Genomic DNA, 21988 nt, shown 5'->3' with positions numbered 1-21988 from the left:
GTGTAAAAGCTCTGCTACCTTTTCTAAATGATGTAGTATCGATTCTCTTATGTAAACCTGTTCACCATTCATCCTGCTTTAAGTACTCAACCCTCTACAACTACAAAGAGAAGAGATTGCAAGATGTTTAAACCTTGCCCGACTCTCTTTGTTTTGTCTTTAAGTTAATAGATCTAGTGTTATGATGTATTCCCCAGTATATATTCAAGTCATTTCCAGTCTTTTGATAAGCCAAAGTTCCTTCAGTTCTCATATCTGGTTCACTTAATGGTTTTGCCGTCATAAGAAGACTAAATGTGAATTGAACTGATGACTTGATCAAATCTGGACCTCCACCCTTTAAGCATACAAGATAACCAACTAAAATTCCTTGATCTCAAGGCATAGAAAAGAACTTAATGTAGACTTAACCCATCTACAACAATCATTTGATAACAAAAAGTCATAATAACTTAGGGTGAAAGTAATCGGCTTAAACACATTTGTTCTACATATGCCATACTGAGATGGTAGTGGCACGCCTAAGCACTCAGTTAGTTTTGATCGTGAGCCTCAAGGCCTACACCTAATGCCTCACAAAGGCACCTTTCAGAATTAACTTTGTCCTCCTCTTGTAGCATCTCGGCAAGCTGGAGCCCGACAATCAACCAAAGTGCCAACTCCTCGAGGAGCTGTGTGCTCAAGCCAGGGACCCCTCCCGACGAGATTTCCTGCCCGAACATAGTTTTGGCACGCCCGGTGGGACCACAAGTCTTGTATGTCAAGAAGACGAAGGAAAGAACAAACCTTCAGGAGGAAGACAAAGCAAAAAACACCCCAGTGTACATGAAGATCTAGCATGGCAAACCTCCGCAAAGACTTGCAAGGGCCTGTCTTGACGGAAAGCCCGACTCCTTCTGAAAAATCATAAGGGAGGGTCACAAATGAAGACCTGCAGGCTACCATGATGGCTGTCTTGAAAAGCATGGAGAAAAACTTTCGAGAAACAAAAGAGAAACTAAGCAGACTCTATTCCTTAACAGGAAATCTGCAAAGAAGGTTAGATCTGGAATATTCTACCCCTGAAAATGACCGTGTTAGAGAAATGATGAGTGATAGGATTTTTTTAGTACCTGCGCAAATAGGGTTAAAATCACTTAAAATACTTGTAGGAATACAAGGTAATTGTAGTATAAATGCTCATGCAAGGTCGTTGTCCCCAAAGATTGTTTGACTAATTTGTAATTAATCTAACTCTTAATTAACTATTAAAACAGATTTTATCAAAGATTTGAGATTTGTGAATTTAAAAAGATTAGATAAAAAATAAAAGAAATCTGAAAGTCTGGAAATAATAACAACAGAGAAGAAAAACGTTTTAATAAAATTAACAATTTAGAGAAATCTAGGGTTTAGCCATCACCGTCTGTGATGTTTAGATCAAATATAAACATGTAAGACTCGTTAAGTTTCGTGAAATTTCAGGGTGATGTTCCAACAGAAATTGCATCAAATTACTTGTCTAAATATCCTAATGGTGATCAGTCATTAAAATATATAGATAGTTTTAATCGCGGTGATTAATAATTCAAAGCAAGCATGCATCCATTCATAAGCAAATTAATAAAATCACATATTCATGCTAAGGCTTATGGCCTAACCCTAGCAAAGGAATTAGTTACGCATACTCATAATAAAAATCAAAGAAAATATCATTAAGAAGAAAAGGAATGAAAACACCTTAAAATAGAAAATCTCCAAGAACCCTAGCAATTACTCTTTGTCTCCAAAATTGCATAAAAGAAAGCGTAACGCCAAAACAGAGAACAGCAAAGCAATCTATTTCCTAAACCCTCGCACAAACCCTAAGACATAGGTCTCTTCTTCCAACTAGGTTACCAAATAATAATAAAATAACTTAGAACATAAAGTCCTAATTAAGTTAGGATAATCTGCCAGGTACCTGTACAGCCACGTTTTAGCCTCAGATATCCTCCAAATCTGGCCCATGATAGGTTATTTTGAAGATCAGGACGTTCTGAACACATCTGCAGAAGACTATGAACCCATCCGAAGCCATCTTGGGCACCAAAAAAGCAATTCAAGCCCAAAACATCATTATTCCAACACTGCGCAACGCTCCTTTATTTTATTGCCAGAAAATAACCGCTTGGTGGAAAAATCTGATATTTTGATACAATCAAGCCAAGTGTCTCACGAACATCCTCCAACTAGAATTACTCCAAAATTCATCTATTTGACCATTTTTTTCTTCAGAGGAAGTCGAAAGTCCTATATTAGAAATACAATTCAAAGTATCAAAATTCTTCCAAAATATACTAAGAATAGAGTTAAATATATAATATGAAATTAACTCATCAATGAGAGAAGCCAGCCCTGTGGAGGAGCCAGTTATTCCTCTGTTTCCTTTACTTGAGGAGAAGAGGAATAAAGGAAAGAGCAAGGAAGAATCCAAAACTAATCAGCCAGTGTTGGAAGAAATCCAAGAAGCAGAGTTGCCCGACCCCTTTTTATTCTCATTAAACAATAGAGGGTAGTGCGGGCCAGAAATAAAGCTGTTACTAGAAGAGCCACAAGCTGATACAATGATTGATACTGATCCCTTTCTACCGATCCCAATAAACATGATCAACCTAACAAGGGCATTGAAAATGAAAGGGAAAGCCACTTGGGAAGTGAAAGCAGAAAGGAGGCCAATCAAGACACCAACTGAATGAGCTATCAAGTTGCCCGAAAAACCTAAAACTGCTATAATCAAAGGAGTAGTGCTATGCAACAAGTGTCAATATGAATGTGAACTAGAGGTACCAATAGTAGGAGCTGATCAAGAAAAGGGAGAAGGAAGAACATGAAAATCATGTGAACGTCATGAGAGCAGCTGAGAATGAAACCTCTAGGAACATCTTCTAGAGGTTGGGGGGAGACTCTTAGCCTAAAAACTTGTCATAAGTATTCAGAAACTATAAAGCTTCAGAAGAAGTAGAGGACAAAGAGGCTAAGACGCTAAGGTGGGTGGATGTGAGGCCACCCCAGCCAAGTTATGCCGGTGGAGATATTAGAATGAAGGGAAAAACACATAACCCAGTCACAAAGAAGAATCTTGCTCGACTTGGGCAAATATGGTATATAGTCGGAATAGATGTAAGGCCTGTTAAAAATATGAGAACCTCCATGATCAGGAAAGTCCAAATGAAGTATAGGGCCCACATGAACTCGTTGAAAGTTCACACTACTTCAGAAACCTCAGAGAATGTAAAGTTCAAAAATGTACCTCATAAAGGGAGAAATCAACCTCATTGGAGAAGTAAAAATGAGATGAAGAAGGCAAACAGTAAAACCGAAGGGGAAGGAGATCATGTACCACAGAGCCCACATCCTGGAAAGTATAGAATCTTGAAGAGAGCTCAACATGATAAGATAATGATGACGACACCTAAGTGGAGCCTAGAGCCATTCTGTTTCAGAACAATATCACCGAAGAGAATGATACCCTCACCATTGCTGGTTGACACTCTCTGCGATAGCCTAGTGCAGGCACAGAACTTTGGCATAACTCAAGAGGAGGCATTGCCTAAACTGATGCTGCTAGAAAAAGCACAGACTTGGTTGAATGAGTTTATGAACCACATTGGGGGCAAGGAGAAAGATTTACCCAGACCCAGCAACTTCCACATAAACATGACATATGTTTTATCAGCCATGTTTCGCGCCGAGCATGATCAACCTCCCGTAATGGAAAGTGATTACTTGGCGACAGAACCTATAATGGCGCATGTTAGTGTCGAATAAGCAGGACAAGAAGAACCCAGCCAAGCAGGCTTGCTCAAGCAATTAATGAAGAAGCCTGAAAGAATATACTCGGACAAAATGGTCTTCGTTCACCCGAGTTTGGCCCTGGCCAACCATCTCAATCCTATATACGTAACTACTCACCTAGGGGAGTACCCTTCAAGAGGGTCTTGATTGATGGAGGGGCCACGGTCAATGTCCTGCCATACAAGCAGATGAAGAGAATGTGCAGCTGTGAGAATGATCTTATTCCCATAGATCTCACGGTTTCTAGTTTCTCGAGAGCTATCACCATGACTCATGAGATATTGCCATTTAGGTTCGAAACATATCATGTTGGGCTTTTTTATTGTAGATAGTACTTCCACTTATGAGGCTTTACTGGGCAGAGATTGGATTCATCAAAGTCTCTCTGTGCCATCTACCTTACACCAACAAGTGGATGTTTACCATGAAGAATGAGAAACAGGATCTGGGTTCTCGGAGATGGTAGAGGCCGAATCACAGCCATTCCTCCTTAAAGCCAACGTCGCAGAAGCCAACTTCTACAATCCTAGTGTTGGGATTCTTCAATGTTTAGGAGTTGATAAGAATGACTACCCAACTAAGGTGACGGCTCAAAAGCTTATGGAGCAAAGGTTATCTCTTACAAAGGAAGAATGAGATCGGCCATTTATCATCCAAATTCCCCAAGACCATTAAATGTCGGAAAAGAAAATGAATGACCAAGTAGTTACAGTCAGGTCTTTAATAAAAAGACTGTTGATGTATGGAAGAGAGAGGAAACAAGAGAGGGAAAACTCAACCAAGGAAGAAGAAAAGTGGAGTGGAGATGCTTCAAGCAGCCGAGTGAGTAAAGAATAATCTTTTAGGGAAGAGTTAGAAGCAGCCATACAAATGGCTGAATGTATATATGATCTGGATGAGCCAGATGATTTGCCCGAAAATCTAGAGTTGGTTGAGTTTTCATGTATAGAGCCTAACAAACCGGCCCCAAAAGTACAAGACCCTTTGAAGACCATTCATTTAGGGACTGAGGATGATCCAAAACCTATACAGATAAGTGGTTTATTGGAAACCAATGATCGGGCAAGGATTGTTAGTCTTCTGCGTGAATATAAAGATTGTTTTACTTGGCATTACACCGATATGCCAGGTTTAGATTCAACCTTGGTAGAACACAGAATGCCTATTAATGAGGGATTTAAACCTGTCAAGCAAGCACCACGGAGGATGTCAAAAGAAATTGAAGAAAAGGTCAAAAAAGAAATCGAAATGCTGGTGAAGACCAGATTTATTAGGCCTGCCAAATATGTTGAGTGGTTGGCCAACATTGTACATTTTTTAACAGCTATAACTAAAGCAGTTAGATGTTGTGTTGACTATAAAAACATTAATGGAGCCACGCCTAAAGATGAATACCCCATGCCCATGGCTAACCTATCCATAGATGTGATTACTAAATACAAAGTTATATCTTTCATGGATGGGAATGCTGGTTACAATCAGATAAAAATGGCTAAGGAAGATATACATAAAACAGCTTTTAGATGTCCAGGTCATATCGGAGCATATGAGTATTTGGTAATGCCATTCGGGCTCAAAAATGCTAGTGCAACTTATCAAATAACAATGAACGCCATTTTTCATGACTTAATCGGCCATAGCATGGAGGTATATATTGATGACATTGTGGTAAAGTCCAAAACTGAAGAGTATCATTTAATGGACCACAGACAAGCCTTAATAAGAATGAGGATCCATAAGCTGAAAATAAATCCAAAGAAGTGTGCTTTTGGGGTAAGATCGGGCAACTTTTTGGGATTCCTTGTTCATCAAAGAGGAATGGAGGTCGACAAGAACAAAGCTCGGGCAATAATGGAGTCACATTCCCCCACCAATAAAGTACAACTACAAAGGCTACTGGGAAAAATCAACTTCTTAAAGAGATTCATTGCTAATTTACCGAGCAAGATTCAGCCAAAGATAAATAAGAGTTCGAGTGGGACCCACCACACCAAGAGGCTTTCGACAACATAGAAGCTTACTTAGCTTATCCACCAGTGCTCATGCCACCTCAGATAGGGAAGCTGTTAAAGCTTTATATTATTTCCTCTGAGAAATCAATTGAAAGCTTGCTGGGCCAAAACAATGAAGGTCAGAAGGAACAAGCCATATATTACCTCAGTAAAGTCCTTACTGAGGTAGAGACAAAATATACTCCAATGGAAAATTTATGTTTAGCTTTGTACCTTAAGGTATTACATGTTGCCTTGCCACATCCACATCATTGCCAAGACTGACATGATCAAATATATGTTGTCAAAACCAATGTTGACAGGTAGAATTGGAAAGTGGATTCTCGCACTGTCAAAATTCAATTTTCAGTATGTACCTCAAAGAGCGATCAAGGGGCAGGCAATAGCAGACTTCTTAGCCAAACATCAAGAAACAGGAGATGAGCTTATCAACATCCCTGGAACTCTAAAGATGGTTAACTTTTGGATCCCACCAATCAAAGCCTCTCGGGCAGGGAAGAATGGGTTCAACAGGAAGTAAAGAGGATATCCAGCCTTTGGATTACTCTATGAAAGCTATATTTTGATGGATCTTATACCAAAATGTTGCAGGAGCAGAGATTGTCATCATCGATCCTAGAGGAACTCATCATTGTTATTCTTTCTTCCTAGATTATCAAGAAACTACCAACAATCGGGCAGAATATGAGGCATTAATAATTGGCCTAGAGATCTTGGTAGAGTTGGGGGCAACTGAAGTCAAGGTATTCAGTGATTCAGAGTTAGTGGTCAATTAATTAAATGGGGAGTACAAGTGCAGACACATCACCATGGCCGGTTATTACTTAGCAACCACTCAATTGTTAAACTATTGGGGCACTGAAATATCAGTCAGCCACATCCCAAGAAGATCAAACGTGATTGCCAACGAGATGGCATAATTGGCTTTTGGAGTACAGATCCAAGAAATGAGGTCTGAATGGGATATCGAAATCCAGAGAAAGAATCTCCTTTCTATCTTTAAAAAGGGATTCAGCGTAAATGTGTTGACTGAGGAAATAGAGATAGAATATTGGAGAACACCTATTGTTCGGTATTTAAAAGATCCATCATTTCCCACAAGTAAGAAAAATAGACAACAAGAAACTAAATACGTCATGTGGGATAAATCTATGCCAAAAAAAACTCCAGATGGACTGTTATTAAAGTGCTTAGGCCAAGACAAATCAATAAGGGTAATGGCCGAAGTACATGAAGAGATCTGCAGGGCACATCAAGCTGGAACTAAGATAAGATGGCTGCTTAGAAGGTATGGTCATTTTTGGCCCGAAATGGAAAAGGATTGCAAAGCTTATGCCTGAGGGTGTGAGGAATGCTAAAGACATGCGCCTCTCCAACATGTGCCATGAGTGCCCTTAAACCCCGTGGTCAAGCCTTGGCCCTTCAGAGGATAGGCGATGGACTTCATCGGGCAAATTCACCCATCTTTTAGCAAATGACACACGTTCATAATCGTGGCAATGAATTACTTCACCAAGTGGGTAGAAGCTTCCGCAATGAAGACAATCACCTCGGGTGCAGTCAAGAAGTTCATTGAAACCAAAATCTTACACAGATTAGGGGTGCCCAAGATGATTGTCACAAATCGTGAACCATCGTTTATTTCAAAAGAAGTGGAGGAGTTCGCAGGAAAGTTTAAAATAAAGATGATTCGATCTAGTCCTTACTACCCTCATTCAAACAATCAAGCAAAAGCTAGCAACAAGGTCTTGGTGAACATTATCAAGAAGATGGTGGCATAAAGCCCCGAAAACTGGCACGAGAGGTTGGGAAATACTTTGTGGGCTTATAGAACTTCCAAGAGAGCAGGAACTGGAACTACTCCTTATGCCCTAACCTTCGGGCAAGATGATTTCATCCCCATGGAAATTAATGTCAATTCTATCAGGATTCAGCACCAATTCGGGCTACATAGTGAAGAATACATTCAAGCTATGTGTCAAGGAATTGAAGTTCTTAATGTAGCTCGAATCGAAGCCCTAGACAAAATCCAAGAGGTGAAGAAAGCTGTTGCCCAAGCATATAATAAAAAGGTAAAAATAAAAACTTTCAAGGAAGGAGAGTTGGTTTGGAAAGCTATTTTGCCTTTGGGAGCTCAAATCAAAGGCTTTGGAAAATGAAGCTCAACTTGGGAAAGTTCTTTCATTGTTAACAAAATACTGGACAAGGGTGGATATTACTTAGCAAATGTGGAGGGAGGCTTGCAAAAGCATCCAATCAATGTTAAATTCCTAAAGAAATATCACCCGGCCATTTGGGACGTTAGGGACTGTTAAAAGAAGAAGTATAAGCGTCGCATGAAATCTAAAGTCAGTTTTGTGCTTATCATATATGGATCTCAAGAGGATGCAAGACAAAGTGATTTAAAGAAATATTGTTCATTTCAGTGAATATTGAAAGTTACATCAGATTTAGCTCAATGGTTTTACATCTTTAACTAAGGAAGTTATCCTAAAAGATTGGGTCTACATTTTTCCCAACTCCTTCTAAAACATTATTACTAGTGGCCAAATATGTTTCAATATGTCCAACTTTCATTTGTTGTCTTGACTCCTTCAAATCTTATGTGCCTTCTCCCAAAAGCTCGACTAAGTTGTCTGGCCAATCAAGTCGTGGTAGTTGATCCTGAAGCATACACCTATGATGATGAAGTGACCAAGAAAGCAGAAGCTATGGGGAAGTCTGGGTTTGTGAATATCAGCACAAGCGAGATCTACCAGTGCGATTAAGGCTACTCAGTTACTCTTCAATGTTATAGAAGTCCTGAAGCGGAAGCAGGGAGTAATGCGCTTTTCTGAAGATATTATAAGAACTGGTTTCTTATTAGGCATGTTATCTCCAACAATGATTGGGACTTGAGAAGTCCATGCAGGTTCTAAGGGATGCATTTGTCCCTCTTTGAAAGAAAGCCTAGTATAAAGGCCTACCCGAAGACGATGAAGGCCATTAAGAAGGCGATGCATGGTGGAAATCCTTTCACCAGTCTTAAAGGAAAATTGGATTCATGCGGCTTCGGGTATCTTTGAGAAGAAGATGGGAAGAAAAGTTGGAATTAGAAGGGTCTAAAAACATTTAAAAACTCTGAGAGATTCTAGGAAGATTTTGATAATTCAGAAAGACTCAAATTGGTTAAAGTATTTAGCCAGAGAATGGAATTAAAGGGAGTTTTATAGCGAATGATCAAGTGACGGTTAGGATTCATAGGTTAATGCAAAGGACCTAGTTCACAAACGGCTACATTAAGACGGCATAAGTTCCGAGTAAAGGCATGCGATGGTGGTTACTGAAAAGTGGTTGTTCAATCATTATTAGCACCTCGGTTTGTAGGCTTAACAACGATTGAAAGGGATCCTGTTTAGGTTATTATTTAACTTTGGGCTTCAAGAGAAGAAAGCCCAAAAAAGCTCAATAAATGAGATTTTGCCTGAGGCCCAGGGTCAAGCCCAGATACCCATCTCGAGACAATATGACGACTCCCCATTTAATGAAAAGGTTAGGTGCTTACAAGAGAAGTGACAATCGATGGAAATCAATCCACCTACTATCAGCCCAAAAGCACTTTCTAAATGGCAGAACATGTAAAAATACTAATAACTCACTACCTTTCAGTTGTTTTTGGGCAAGAACATAAACAGTACAGTTGGGGTTAATTCACCTATAAAAGGAGGAAAAGGGCCCAGAGACAAGGACACTCAACCAATCAAGCAAACATACATACAACTTACCTCTCAGTCAAGCAAATACCCAGAAAGTTGTGCTTTGTCCAGATTATGTACCCTTTTAGCCTTAGACTCCCCTTAAAAAGACATCTTTTATCTAGTGTAAAAGCTCTGCTACCTTTTCTAAATGTTGTAGTATCGATTCTCTTATGTAAACATGTTCACCACTCATCCTGCTTTAAGTACTCAACCCTCTGTAACTATAAAGAGAATAGACCGCAAGACATTTAAACCTTGCCCGACTCTTTTTGTTTTGTCTTTACGTTAATAGATATGGTGTTATGATGTATTCTCCAGTATATATTCAAGTCATTTCCAGTCTTTTGATAAGCCAAAGTTCCTTCAGTTCTCAGATATGGTTCACTTAATGGTTTTACCGTCATAAGAAGACTAAATGTGAATTGAACTGATGACTTGATCAGATCTGGACCTCCACCCTTTAAGCATACAAGATAACCAACTAAAAGTCCTTGATCTCAAGGCATAGAAAAGAACTTAATGTAGACTTAACCCATCTACGACAATCTTTTGATAACAAAAGGTCATAATAACTTGGGGCGCAAGTAATCGGCTTAAACACACTTGTTCTACATCTGACATACTAAGATGGCAGTGGCACGCCTAAGCACTCAGTTAGTTTTGATCGTGGGCCTCAAGGCCTACACCTAAGGCCCCTCAAAGGCACCTTTCAGAACTAACTTTGTCCTCCTCTTCCAGCATCTCAACAAGCCAGAGCCCGACAATCAACCAAAGTGCCAACTCCTCAGGGAGCTGTGTGCTTGAGCCAAGGACCCCTCCCAGCGAGATTTCCTGCCCGAACACTGTGAACCAGAGCCTTACCCACAAGCTTGATTTCATTCTCCATTAATACCATCTTCATAGACCTTTCAAGATGGACCCCAAGTTCTTCAACATCCTGAGTCACCATGAACCCAATTCTTGACCTACTTAGTCGAATCTTATACACCCGTACAAGCAATGGAATTACAGTTTGCTTTCTAAGAAACTTGTTAAACCGATTATGTCGTGGATTGCCTAGTTTTTCCTAAAACTGTAAATCGTGCTTAAGAGATAGTATAGCCACAAAAAGTAGATATGAAAGTAAGTACCTGTCCGCATAACCTTTAGCACATGTATTCTCTACGCCCTTCGATGCTCTGGAAGATGGATTTGGCGTAGTCACCATAAATTCCATGGATGGTTGGGTGTAAATGATCCTGCCATTTAGTTGGGGGTAATTACTAAGACCATATCCAAAGAAGATGTCAAATTTTGAACCTAAAATTTAAATTTGACAACTTATGTGGCATTTTGACATATTTTTATATTTTGCTCTCCACCCGATATGTCAAATTAAACTATTATTTTATTACTTTTTTTTTTCTTAATTTAAGTCTTATTTTATTACATTATGTTTTGCTATCCTTCGCTGACTCGCCTTTTGATCCATTTGCGCAAGCTCGAGGACGCCATCCACTAGATCATCGTCCACCGATTTGCGCCCGATTGGCCCCCCCCTTTTGCCTGGCGCCTCCTATTGGCTCCCTCCTCCACGATCGAGATCGCACAGCCTGGCTCAGCTGGTCGATAAGTTGGCCAAACCTTTGAGTGAGGAGGAGACCATGTCTATGAGCACCATTAGAGGGTGGCATTCTTCTGGTTATTTTATCGAAGGTTTGCTTCCCTTTTTCGATTTTATTAATTGGGTTATGTTCAAAATTGGGTTTTTATCCTTCAATCAATTGAGATTGGATTAAATTGTGTGTTATGGTTTATTTAATTGGATCATCTAATTCGTTTCTGCATCTGGGTTTGTTTCTGAATTGTGTAATTTTCTCTCTTTAGGTGAGAATTGGAATATCGAAAATCGAAAACATTTTCAAATCGATCGTATTTTGAGGCATTGATCTTGTGTTGTTCTATGATGAAAGGTTGCTGGAATGATTAAGATAAAGGAATTAGTCTGGCTTTTTTTTTTTAATAAATGACATTAAAATATTAATAAAAGACATTTAATAATTAGTAAAAAAAAATTAAAACTGCTATCAAATTTGTCAGGAAGCCCCTTTGCTGCCATTTCGTGTCATATCACATACGATTTGGCATTTCGGTTGGAAACAATTAAGGGAAATTTTATTTAAACTCATGTAACCTCATTCTACACCCAACTTAAACTTAAAATATGAATTGTCTTTTTTACCTTATTTCATAATTACCATCAAGTACAAGACGAAATTAACTATAAAACTAAAATTTATCAATAAACCCACACCCAATAATCAAGCCCTACCATCACAAGACAAAATTATGAGGCACAAAATGATGGAGAAACGAAACATGCAACAAAAGAAGGATTTGAAACCCGAAGATCAGTATTAACCTTAACAACAGTCACACAGATGACTGATCTTACAAGTTTCAAAATGCATCAGACGAGGTATAATCTAGATACCAATAAAGCACTTAATATTCCTTTCGAAGAATGGAGAATCATACCGCAGGAACTCATCAACTATGTATCATGGAGAATCATACCGCAGGAACTCATCAACTATGTATCATTCTTTTGCACTTTGAAAGAAGAACATAGGCCACCATAGCTGAAGATTGCCTTTATTTGTTAACAGAGGACAATCAATCTATCAACAACAGAACTTATAGCTGAAGAATGCCTTTATTTGTTAACAGAGGGCACCATATATGGTCCTTCTACCCTTAAACATGCATAAGAAAAACTATGATAAACAGTATGTCCACGGATCATATTCTTTCTGGCAGATATAACACCTAAAACTATCAATTCGCTTTGAAGTGAGACCTGTTATAAGTGGTTTACCTACTCCAGCAGGAACGTGTGCTCTGATTTTGGGTTACATTGGATTTTTATTTTACAAGTGAGTGTGAAGATAAATTTACATCATGAATTAGGTGGGTTTGTGAGGGTAGTTTAGGTAATAAATTTGGGTTTAAAAGATATTGATACTTTAACTAAAAATAATATGAGTGTAGAGAGTAAGTTGGGTGTAAAAAGAGATTGTATGGGTTCAAATAAAATTTCCCAACAATTAACGATGGTCTTTTTTTACTGTTATAATTTATGTGGATAATTTGACATCTCTTTTAAAGATGCTCTAAGTCACCTTTTGTTATTTTCAGTAGATCGGACCTTCTCAATGTCGTCTATGTTCCTGATGCGACCATCTGTACTTGAAGAGCTCAGTGGATCCCGCTTCCCCCTTTCAGTAATCCAGACCCACATATCGGTAGATCCAGTACCAAATTTGGTAAAGGTACAAGTAAAGAGATTCTCCAACAAACAGAACAAATTGGACAACAAGAAGGTTGAAACAAGAAATAGACTGAAAAGGAACTACATTTATGGGATTGAACGAAAGTAGGTAGAATTAGTTAGGTAACATTAATAAAGAAAGGACCCAGCAGAAAAGAGGAACGTGGGTGAACCAAGATAAACAAACAAAATAGAAGAGAAATGAAGATTGGACTGCTAAATGTACGAATTTTCAGTGAAGAAGTTGCGAAATTGAGACAAACACCACCTCTCACAGAAGAGAGAAAGACTCTCACCAAGCAAAATGATACTTAGTACAATGATCGTATTTATTTTCACTTAAAATTCCATAAACAATTAATAAAGCAAAACCAACTTAAAATTCCATAAACAATTAGAAAACTCAATTTTTTGTTGTGATTTTTAAGTTGTTAAATATTTGAAGTCTTTGGATATAAATTAATATAATATTATGGTTAATATGCATTTCGTATTTGCCACTTAGTTAGACCTGACAATTTCTTACACGATCCGTTAACACGACACGAAAATAACAGGTTTCGGGTCAACACGATAACTAATCGGTTCATTATCGGGTCACACGATAATAACCCGTTAATAACGGATCATTAATAAGTTTACACGAGAATGACACGTGGGTAACCTTTTTCTTCACGATAAGAAAAAAAATATTTTGATGATTTTAATTTTTTAAACTACTAAAAAAAACTTACTATAAAATACAATAGATATGATGAATATGTATATATTGTTTATTAATTATTATTCTATATAAATTTTAAAATTTAAGTTTTATTTATTAATTTTATAGTGTAATATAGGCAAAGATTGAGATTAAAAAAATCATAAAACACATTAAAAATAAAAATATCAAACACATTAAAAAAATATAATAATTAATTTACATGTGCGAAAAATATGCAAACGCTCGTAGTCGCATCCTCTACGCTTTGAGGATGGGTATATGATCGGTTGAATTTTTAAAACCATACAAACTCTCATGAATAGTATTTTTAAGAGAGTTCAAAATAAACAAAATTCATAATCATTAATGTATAAGTCTGAAAGATGTGAAAGCATAATAAACGTTTATAATTGCATCATTAACGCTGAGACGATGGTTACATGGTCATTTAGATTTTTAAAACCCTCCAAATCTCATGAACAACGTTTTTTTATTAGAGTGCAAAATTAATAATAATTATTGTAGAAGTGTGAAAAATGTAATCATTCGTAAAGAAAAGCGTTACAACTTTCATGAGGGGGTTAACTTCAAAATTTAGTATGTATATACTAATTTAGTATTATGTTTTACATTTTTTGGGGTCAAATTATGTTTTTCATTTTCATTTTTATTGATTTAAAATATATTTTTCTTAACGGGTAACGGGTCGAATCATATTACCTGATAATATTAACGGATTGATTTCGGGTCGGGTCATATTACCCATTTACTTTAACGGGTATTACACGACACGACCTGTTAAGCTATTGGGTATAACACGAACACGAGAAACACGACACGAATGTCAGGTCTACACTTAGTACAATGATGTATTGGCATTTATTTTCACTTGTAAGTGAGTCTTAGATTTAATTCTCGTCAAAGACGAATTTGAATCACTTTCTTAACGTAGATTACAAATAATGTTTAAAAAAAAATATATGCATCCTTTTTCCTTGGGTTTGTAGCCCTTTAAGTATAAACCTCAAATTCAAAAGGATACGATGATCAATGCTCAGCCAAGCACTAAATATCTAGTCTCAAATTGCATCCAACGGTGAGATGATCACTGATGTAGGAAAATATAATCTCAACATGCTTAAAATAACGCTACAATAATATAGAAGTCCAAAATTGAAAATCTCTGTAGTCCATTGTCATCAAGCAACTAAAAGAAAGAACGCTTTCCTAACGCATCCTAATTCAGAATGTTCACATGTTCATTCGAATCATGATGTGCTGGTCAACATTCAAAAAGCGATGAAGTTATAAAGTAAAATTGCTGTGTAAAAATGAGAATAAATTTGAACGTTAAATAAATAAACTAGAGTGTTAATGGGCAGCACACCTTTTTATCACCACATAAGCTAGCACATATGGACTACATTAAAAACACATAAAAACTGCACTTTCTTCACGAATTTTAGAAACCATTGGAGATTATTAGCTACCTCCTAAAATGGAGATTTAGGACGTCTTCTTTGTACAATTATTCTTGAGAAAGTTGACAAACTGGCCAAGGTAGTGGTCTTGGTGCAGCTTGTGATCACCAAAAACAGCTGCAGCTTTCCTTGCATTGGATCTCAGCTTCTCTCCTTCCTCTTCCACCATTGCATGCCTTAGTTTTTTGGATATCTCATCTCTACTAAGCGACCCATCTCCGCTGCCTTTCACTTCGACAGCCAGACCCTCATCCTCCAAAAGCCTTGCATTCAGTAGCTGATCAAAGACCATTGGTAGAGCAACAAGAACATGCCCAAATTGAAGAGTCTCAAGTATAGACCCCCATCCAGAGTGAAACAAAGAACCCCCAATCGATGGGTGTGCCAAGATTTCCATTTGGGGCACCCACCCCAAGTAAACAAGCCCTTTCTCTGATGTACGGTCAACAAACCCTACTGGCAAGGCATCAGCATCATTATTTGCCCAACTGGGTTTTCTGAGTGCCTAAAGAAAAGGGAGTTCTGATAGCTTCAGCCCATAAGCTATCTCAAAGACTTGCTCTTTACTCAACTTACACTCACTCCCAAACCCTACTAACACAACTGACCTAGTTTTGTGCATATCAAGCCATTCAAAGATCCCATCATCAGTGAAAATTCCCCCTTTTGCCTTTTTTGTCGGTTTCTCAGGAGGAAGCAGACCTGTACATTACTGGCTTTCCAGTAAGTTTATTGTAAACCTCCAAGTATTATTTTTGCTTTTCAAAGGTTGAATTGTATTTTTCATTATGAAAAAAGTTACAAGAAAAAGAAGATCACTCTTATAGAGGATCAAGAGGAAAAGCTACCAGAAAAGTAGACAAAACACAATCCCTAAGAAACTGCCCTTAACCCGTGGAAAAGCAAAAAAACTTAATTAAGTAAAGAAGCTCCTACAACTAAGAAGGTAGACCTAAGAGGTAAGGGACAAGACAAGGTATAGGAAGACAAGAGAGTAGGGTTGAGACCATCACTTTAGCCCATGACTTTGCTAAAGTGAGGATGACAACCCATCCTTAAGAACCTTACAAATCACTTTGGGAAGCTAAATACCAACTCCTTGAATTAAGGGAGTTGACAACTTATCACAAGGAAACCGACCTCAACCATGCAGGAAACCCTAATATCCATTAGACAACTTCCAATACTCCCCCTCAAGCTGGATCCAGAAGGTTGATGGATCCAAGCTTAGACAGAAGCCGCTGAAACTGATTAGAAGCTAAGGGCTTTGTGAAAATGTCGGCCAATTGGTCGGAGCTTCTTATGTAGTGTGTCTGAATTACTTGCGATTGCACATGTTCACGAATGTAATGGCAGTCAACTTCAATGTGTTTCGTTCGTTCTTGAAACACGGGATTGGATGCTATGTGTATGGCAGCTTGGTTGTCACAGAATAGGGACATAGGAAGGGTTGCAGGAAACCCTAAATCACACAGAAGACCCTTGAGCCAGATTAATTCATATGCTGTTGAAGCCATTGCACGATACTCAGCTTCGGCACTGGATATGGCGATGACAGTTTGCTTCTTACTTTTCCAGGTGACCAAGTTTCCACCAACAAAGGTGCAGTAACCACTAGTGGACTTGCGATCGATGGCATTGCCTGCCCAATCTGCATCGCAGTACCCTATGATGTGAGTGTGGTCGTTCTTTGTCATGAGAATACCACGACCAACAGACCCTTTCAAGTAACGTAAGATCCTCTTTACAAGGTTCAAATGCTCGATGGTGGGAGTGTGCATGAATTGACTGACAATACTCATTGCATATGAGATATCTGGTCTTGTGATCGTTAGGTAAATCAACTTACCAACAAGCCTCTGATAGGAGCTAATATTCGAGAGTGGAGTTCCTCCCAAGTTAAGTTTAAACTTGCTATCAAGAAGAGTAATGGCAGGCTTAGCCTCACTCATATTAGCATCCTTGAGGAGATCCATGACATATTTCCGTTGATTAAGAAATAAACCCTTATGAGAAGATGCCATTTCGATCCCAAGGAAATATTTCAACACCCCAAGGTCTTTAATCGCAAATCTTTGTTGAAGTGACTGTTTGAGTTTGGAGATCTTTGCCGCATTATCACCAGTAATTATTAAGTCATCCACATATATCAACACCACTAATTTTCCACCAGCTCCAGTGCGAACAAATAATGATGAATCGGCACCACTCCTTTTGAAACCAACACTATAAAGAACTGGACTTAGTTTAGCATACCAAGCACGAGGCGATTGCTTCAGTCCATAAATAGACTTATGTAACTTACACACCAAATCAGGGTCCTGACTTTGAGGATGTCCGGAGGGCAATCGCATGTAGACTTCTTCTTCGAGATCATCATGTAGAAAGGCGTTCTTCACGTCCATTTGATACATAGACCAACCCTTATTGACAGTAATAGACAATAACACCCTAACTGAGTTCATTTTTGCAACAGGCGCGAATGTTTCTTTGTAGTCCACCTCAAATGTTTGAGTGAATCTGCGAGCCACTAGCCTGGCTTTATGCCTCTCAATTGAACCATCTGAATTAAACTTAATCTTATAGATCCATTTGCAACCCACTGCCCTTTTTCCTTTTGGAAGTTTGGTGATGCTCCAGGTGTTGTGTTGGTCTAGAGCTTTGAGTTCATCTCGCATTGCTTCTTGCCACACAGCATGATTATTAGCCTCATGGAAGTTTTGAGGCTCACTGTGAGTGGAAATGGTGTTAAGAAAGGCCGCATGTGATAGAGTCACCTTTTGATACGACACATAATTTGATATTGGATGCCTCGGTTTATATATGTCAAAGTCTTGAAACCTTGTGGGAGGCTACCTGTCACGCTGAGGATTGCGTCGAGGTTCTGGGAGAGTTGGCTCACTCTCGTTCAAATTTTCAGCCACACTTTGAAGGTTTTCTTGGTTACCGCTGCCATCATCATGCACGGAACCATCAGGGTGAGGGCCTTCATGGTTATCTTCATTGAGATAAGCATCAGTGTTGACATGACTGAGCTCTCGTTGTTGCATACCCTCAGGTTCGATTCTTGGTAATGGGAACAGGTCTAAAATGTCATCCCCTTGGTCTATGATTTCACTTGTCTTGTCAAAAAAAGAGTTAGTCTCATGAAATCGAACGTCTTTGGACACAATCACTCTCCTTAGTTGGGGATTATAACACTTATATCCCTTTTGAGTAGATGAATAACCAAGGAAGATACATTTAGCAGTTCTAGGATCCAATTTATCTCGGTGTTGAGATTGAACATGCACAAAACAGATGCAACCAAACACTCTAAGATGTGAGAGATCAATTTTCCTTCCTTTCAGGACCTCTAGAGGAGACTTGAATTCCAAGACTCGGCTAGGTAACCTATTGATGATATATGCAGCTGCCATAACACCTTAGGACCAAAAACTCTTTGGTACATTCATTTGTAGCATTAGTGCTCTTGTTTTCTCAAGTAGGTCACGATTTTTACGTTCAGCTACCCCATTTTGTTGAGGGGTTCCAACGCAACTTGTTTGATGCATGATGCCATGAGTGCTCAAATATTGTTTCATGATATGGGACATGTATTCGGTGCCATTGTCAGATCGTAAAGTTTGTATTTGAGATGAGAAATGGTTTTTAACAAGGTTATGGAAGTCCTTAAACACTTCTACAACTTCACTCTTAGACTTTAGAAGATACAACCATGTGACTCGAGAGAAATCATCCACAAAAATCACAAAATACTTGTAGCCATCAAAAGATTCACTAGTTGGTCCCCATATATCTGAATGAACTAGTTCAAAACACTTATTTGTCCTAGACAGAGAAGAGTTAAAAGGTAATCTAGTGGCCTTAGACAAATGGCATGTTTCACAAAAAATAGCATCCTTTCCTAAGTTTGGAAATAAAGATGACAAAATGGGTGAGGAAGGGTGAGCTAAACGTTGATGCCACAATTGATTATCGTGAATGGAGTCGAACTTGGCTTGAAACCCTCTGGGATTGCTCTTTGACATGTAATAGAGACCATCTAAATAAAACCCTTCACCAATCGTCTTTTTGGTGGCACAATCCTGAAAAATCACATTGTGAGGAGAAAAAATGGCTAAGCAATTCAAGGTATTTGTGATCCTTCCCATAGATAGAAGTTGAAATGGGAAGGAAGGAACATACAAAGCTACTGACTCAATTTCATCAGACATCAACTTTATTTTTTCTCTTCCTAAAACCTTTACATGTTTTCCATTTGCAATTGAAACTTGAGAAGGCTTTGTCATTTTTCAAACTTTTGAGATTTAGACACATGGTTGGTCATATAATCTGTGGCACCTGAATCTACAACCCAAAAATCATGCAACATATTTAATTTGAAAGCAGTTTTAAAGGCTTTTATAATACCTTGCATGTCCTCTTGGGGTACAGGTTTTGTGTCTGCCAAGAAACCTGTAAACTTGTCGAGCATTGATGTCGAGGTCCCTTCTTCCATGTTATTTGTACGGTCAATTCCAGCACCTCCTTTCTTGCCTTGAAGGTACGACATAAACTCATTCATGAGTTCTGCTGGGTTTGCTGTGAAGTTCTTGAATGGATCTGACCTATTGGAGATGAAGGTAGACGCATGATTTGCTCGATGTGAAGTACGATTCACCCTTTGTATGCCCTTGTTGTCCTTCATGAAGTCAGGCTTTAATTCTGGATGTAAAATCCAGCATGTGTCTCTAACATGACCTGTATTGTTGCAATGTTGACACTTTAAGTGAGGATGCTTTCCTTTGTACCTTCTTTCGTTGGTTACATATGCCCTAGCCTCAGGTACATTAGACATTGTACTCATGTTCATGACTTTCCTCCTTACTTCCTCACGTTGAATCGTTGAACACACGCTTGTGAAGGAAGGCAGTTTAGTGTTCATGAGCATGTGACATCGTAGATCTTCATATGTTAAGTCAAGATTGGACAAGAGTTGGAATATCTTGTCTTCTTCTGCTCTCTTTCGTAGCAGTGCTGCATCGGTCGTATGAGGACGATAGATTTCCAACTCGTTCCACATGTTTTTCATGCTTCCTAGGAGTTGCACAAACGGCTTACCATCTTGTTGCAGATCGAAGATGTCCTTCTTTAATTGAAAAACCCGAGCAACATTATTCTGGCTACCATACATTTCCTTGACTGCTTCCCATAGTTGATACGAGGATTCTGAGTAGCTGAATATTTCAGCTAACTTTCGTTCCATGGAATTCAAGAGCCATGACATAACTAGTTGATCATTGCTAAGCCTGAATTCATAGTTTGGCGAGGAAGTATCAGGTACTTTGATGCTTCCATTTATCAACCCTAACTTGGACCTGCCACCCAGTGCCAAAGACACAGCTCTTGACCATGGCAAGTAATTAAACTCATTCAATACGACTGAGCTTAACCTTTGATTTGGGTTGACATCCACCTCATGCACATTTACGGAGGAAAGCTCTAACAGATTTTCTTCAGACATTTTGGAGATTGAATACTCTTGGAAAGCAGTATAGCAGAAGCAGGTTAATTTTCCTGCTCTGATACCATGTTGCTTTTCAAAGGTTGAATTGTATTTTTCATTATGAAAAAAGTTACAAGAAAAAGAAGATCACTCTTATAGAGGATCAAGAGGAAAAGCTACCAGAAAAGTAGACAAAACACAATCCCTAAGAAACTGCCCTTAACCCGTGGAAAAGCAAAAAAACTTAATTAAGTAAAGAAGCTCCTACAAGCAAGAAGGTAGACCTAAGAGGTAAGGGACAAGACAAGGTATGGGAAGACGAGAGTAGGGTTGAGACCATCACTTTAGCCCATGACTTAGCTAAAGCGAGGATGACAACCCATCCTTGAGAACCTTACAAATCACTTTGGGAAGCTAAATACCAACTCCTTGAATTAAAGGAGTTGACAACTTATCACAAGGAAACCGACCTCAACCATGCAGGAAACCCTAATATCCATTAGACAACTTCCAATAATTATCCTTCAACCTCGTCGCAAGAACGAATGGCTAAAACTTGACTTCCTGAAACAATCTTGGCAAGTCTTGCAGAATCACTTATCCCACTTCCATTCGCTCCAAAAAAAGCCTCGAGGCACATAAAACGCTTCGAACTCTCGAAACGCCACCGTTGAAGGAAACGCAACCCAATCCAGTGGCGATGTTAAGCTTTCCCGTGTTGGGAGAGCATGGTTTCTATTTGCACCCAAGAGATTTTCTGGTCCGCCAAAGAAGACACTGCCAGCCATACAGAAAGGAGAAAAATACCCAACTGGAATACCATACTCTTTGGCGATGTCGACCACCCAATGAGCTGCATAGTCAGATATTATCCAATCAGGCAGCTGCTCCCTAACGAACTGCTTAATGGGTTTCTGCAGCAGATCATATGCAATCTTCAAGTTGTCTGTTTTTTCAAAGGGTACATCCACTGTGGCCTCAGCTCCTTCCGGCAAGAAGCCGGGATCCAATGGAGGAAATGGAATGGGGACTAAATTTATAAAGGGCTGTAAATCCGTTGAAAATTTTGGGAGCTTTTGGATGTTTTTTGGCGTGGATATGAAGGAGACATGAACTTTAGATTTTGCCTAGGCTACGGAAAGTTGGAAATACGGGATAATGTGGCCAAAGGAAGACCATGGAAGCATCACAACTCTAAGATAGTTTGCCATGATTGGGTTTTTTCTCCCTTGGATGGAATTTGCTATGAGAGGTTTTTTTCATCTAATATATATAGTAAAAATGTTTAACCTGATGTTGGAAAGCTCACCCTATATTTTAAGAGTGGTGGTGCAAAATGAGTTTGTTACAGTAAAGTTCTACTTATAAAATTAAAAGAAAATTAATGAAAATTTCAAAAAAAAAAAACTTTAGTTTTAATGACAAATGACAAATAAAT

At 38.7% G+C, this 21988-nt stretch overlaps 1 pseudogene; it reads right to left on the bottom strand.

Moving 5' to 3' along the window:
* Positions 1-14963: 14963 nt before the first annotated feature.
* Positions 14964-21761, bottom strand: LOC137719597 (putative UDP-rhamnose:rhamnosyltransferase 1; annotated as a pseudogene).
* Positions 21762-21988: the final 227 nt, after the last annotated feature.

The sequence above is a fragment of the Pyrus communis genome, chromosome 16, assembly GCF_963583255.1.
Source record: "Pyrus communis chromosome 16, drPyrComm1.1, whole genome shotgun sequence".
In the NCBI taxonomy this organism is placed as follows: domain Eukaryota; kingdom Viridiplantae; phylum Streptophyta; class Magnoliopsida; order Rosales; family Rosaceae; genus Pyrus; species Pyrus communis.
The sequence above is the reverse complement of the archived record's forward strand: the minus strand, read 5'-3'. Positions and strand labels throughout refer to the sequence as shown.